This window comes from Nematolebias whitei, chromosome 16 (genome assembly GCF_014905685.2).
Source record: "Nematolebias whitei isolate Nwh7 chromosome 16, NemWhi1, whole genome shotgun sequence".
Taxonomy (NCBI): domain Eukaryota; kingdom Metazoa; phylum Chordata; class Actinopteri; order Cyprinodontiformes; family Rivulidae; genus Nematolebias; species Nematolebias whitei.
Genome location: NC_056513.1, coordinates 4,567,030 through 4,570,768, shown reverse-complemented (window position 1 = coordinate 4,570,768; position 3,739 = coordinate 4,567,030).

Genomic DNA, 3,739 nt, shown 5'->3' with positions numbered 1-3,739 from the left:
GACCCCCGGGTTTTCTACCTGGATTATTGAACATGCATCAGGATAGTATTTGCCTTAAATGTATTGTATAGTAGCTTAACCAATTTTAAATCTATGCTTTTTTATTTTTTTTGTATATTTCCTTAAATTTATGCATTTTATTGTGCAATGATTTGGAACTCTGCATCCAAACACTTCCTTACTGTAACAATGTTTCACTGTTGCCCGTGTACACGTTCAAACTGTTAAGAGCATTTGAATTTCTTTTTGGGATACTGGGAAAAGATAAATGTGTATTTGCATGAGAACATCTGGAGTGGCAGATAAGTATGCTATGTACAGGACATGTATGAGGACAGCAGGACAGTGGTGAGACGTGCTGTAGGAGTAACAGATAGCTTCAAGGTGGAGGTGGGAGTGCATCAAGGATCAGCTCTGAGCCCCCTTTTTTTTTTCTCTGGTGATGGACCGACAAACAGATGAGGTCAGGCAGGAATCCCCGTGGACTATGATGTTTGAAGATGACACTGTGATATGTGATGAGAACAGAGAACAGGTGGAAGAGAACTTGGTGAGGTGGAGGTATGCACTTGAAAGAAGAAGAATGAAAGTCTGTAATTTGGTATTTAGTCATTTGGTATTCTTGTTATATTCCTTGACCAATGTTAAAATATTTTAAGCACATCATCTCTTTTTACTTGAAGTCATATCAGCAATAATTGATGATGTCAGTTTCTTGAATGGGTGTCTAATTTTATAGTGAGACATTTTGTCCACTACCCATCCTGACTTTGAATCCAGGTTCAAAAGGTTGGAGAAGTAGGAGGAGTAACAGTGTGCACTTAAAAAAGTTAAACTTGTTTTATTGTGGATGGTACAATATTAAAAAGTCCTGTATCTATGTGTAATTTTGTTGCATGAACAGTAGGAACGTAAAGTGCAAACGTAAAACATAGGTGATATGCACAAGTGCCGGATTGATTTACTTCAATTCTGATGTTCAGCATTTATTTTTGTTTGCATGTGAGGCTGAGATGCACGTTTGAAAGAAAAAGAGAAAAAGGAGAAAGTGTTCATCCTGAGTGCTGTGGTGGAGATTGCTTTTGAAGCCTTTGTGTTTCTTTGTGCCATGTCTTGGTGGGTCAAAGCACCTTGCTGTCAGTGCCATTCAGTCAGAAAAAAGTGTGCTTAAAAACACAGATGAGTGCACGTGTGCGTGTGTTTGTGTGTTGAAAAAGAGTCAGATGTGAATCAGAGACAAAATTAGGCCAAGGGAAGAATGACTGGATGATAAAACCCAAACTACTCCTTCATTTGAGCACAAACAACAATCACCGCACAAACAGAACAGATCAGGATGAAAACAAAGATTTAGGTTTAGATTGTAACAGCAAATGTATTGGTAATTTAAAAATTCAACATTCCTTAAAGAAATGAAAGCTGTCCAACACCTTTGATACCAAAGACAAAAATAAATAAATAAAAGAAAGACAAAAACAACTGGACTTTATTTTGTAGCTGAAGATGTTTCACTTCTCAAGCAAGGAGCTTTCTCAATTCAACATACAGTAAGTGTGGGGTTCGAGTTATAAATCTAGATTCACATGCATATTGCCCTCTCACGCCTCACAATAAAGGTGTGTTATGATCTTTGTTAGTCTGACTCAAAGATGGGCCACTCTGGTCACATGAACGAAGTGAAAATGTCAGATTATCAGGTCTAAAGCTGCATTAAATGTTTTTGAAAGTTGAAATCTGAGGCATTCTCCTCAATTTAAAGATGGTTTATCTTTTTTAACATAAACTATGTTTACATGGACATAAATAATCAGATTAAACGGCCATTCTGAATAAAAATGCTTCATATAATCTCCCCATTTGGATTATTATTTGTTGATTCAGCTCGATCCAAATGAATTTGTAATCCAAATGAGAGGGGCAGTTTATGCCGATTCATAATCCGAACGGTGTGAATGTCAACACTTAATCTGATCATTTTATTCTGATCAGGGAAAACTGACCTGATTGTGCATGTGCAACCTGCGTCTGCCTCACATATTTCCACCTAGATGCTAATATGTCGGGGAAGCAAAACTGGTCGGTGAGCGACGTAACATTTTTACTAGAAACTTCGAAAGAGCTCAAAATGATCTGTTTTACCTGCAGCTCAGTCAGGGAGTCCAGGAACGTCTCAACCATCATTAAAACCTGTCGTGGGTCCATTTTGGGCGCTCAGGTTTGTTTACGTTCATCCCAGAAGCAGAACTTTTTCTTCAGTGCTTTTGTCAAAGAGAGTTTACCACTCTGCACATGTCAGCACTTCTGTTCAGAATAAAAGCCCGCTGCATGTAAACGCTCGTCATGATCAGATCGTGCCCATGTAAATGATACATTTGGATTATTTAATCCAAAACATTTCAATCAGATCAAATAATTGTGCGATTGTAAACATAGTTATTGATGGCTTCCTTCAAACACAAGTTCCTGCAGAACAGCTCAGCTCCATAACTTGAACCCCACACTCCCTGTTCTTTGACTTGATGAGAAGAAAAATGGCTTCAGCTACAAAATAGTTTTTAATTTTACCATGGGTTATGTGCAATTTCATCTCTGTGATGGACTTGCGACCCATCCAGGGTGTACCTCGCCCCTCGCACAGTGATTGCTGGACATGGGCACCGGCGACCCCCGTGACCCAAAATGGAAGAAGCGAGTAAAAAATAATGGATGGATGAAAATGTGCAATTTCATGCAATATTGCAAGATCTCAGTAGACGTGTCAGTGATTGACAGTATTTGTTGATTAAAAAAAAATGTGTTTGAAGATAACTGAGCTGTGGCACATATCTTAAATGAATTTGACCCTAAACGTTAATCATTTGTAGATGTCCACCTATTAACTATCTTCTGAGAATTTCATTAAAGTCCATTAACTTCTTCAAGGGATATTTTGCTAACAATACAGACAAACACAAAGATAATGGCAAAACATTATCCGTCTTCTCCTTTGCGTAATAAACCTGCGTTTGTTGCAACAACAGACATATTCTCATGACCATGTAAAAAAAAAAAAACGTTTTAATACATTTTTTTAACCACTTCACTTTGTAAAGTCTGTATAATAATAACTCTAGCCTGATCCATTCAAGGAGTCCAGGACTGAAGAGTCAGCGCAGTGCAACTTTGTGTGGATGTTAAAGGTGAGCAGCCACATTCGTTCTGTTCCTTATGCTTCTGCCTGGGCTGTAAATGTGTTGCCCAACTGTTGACATCGCTTGCAATATGCTGCAGTCAGAGAGCTATGATCACCACACGCACTGTGAACATGAAAAGGCTGGGCGATCCCTCTTGTCTGCCTGCGCACACACACACACAAACACACACAATAGTGGTCATAAAGTAATAAAGCTTTTGTGGAACTCTAATGAAAGCAAAGAATAGAAGGAGATGGGGAGTGATGAATAACAATCATTGCTCTCGTGGGGGTGGTTGTGTACGTCTGTGTGTTTGTGTAGGTGGATGTGGAAGAGTTTCAACCTCTCCCTCCAGCAGCAGTGAAAGCAAACGTCCCAACCACTATGTGGTCCTGACCCCCCCACCACTCCCTCCCCGCTCTGAAAAGGATTCCAGCAAATCGCAGCTAATTGAATGCGTGACAATGAGCAAGCAGACGAGGCGACAGATGCTCGCGTGCCTTTACAACCAAAACCAGGACAATCAGCGCTCGCTCCACGCTGAACCGCAGTCCAGGGCCACGTTT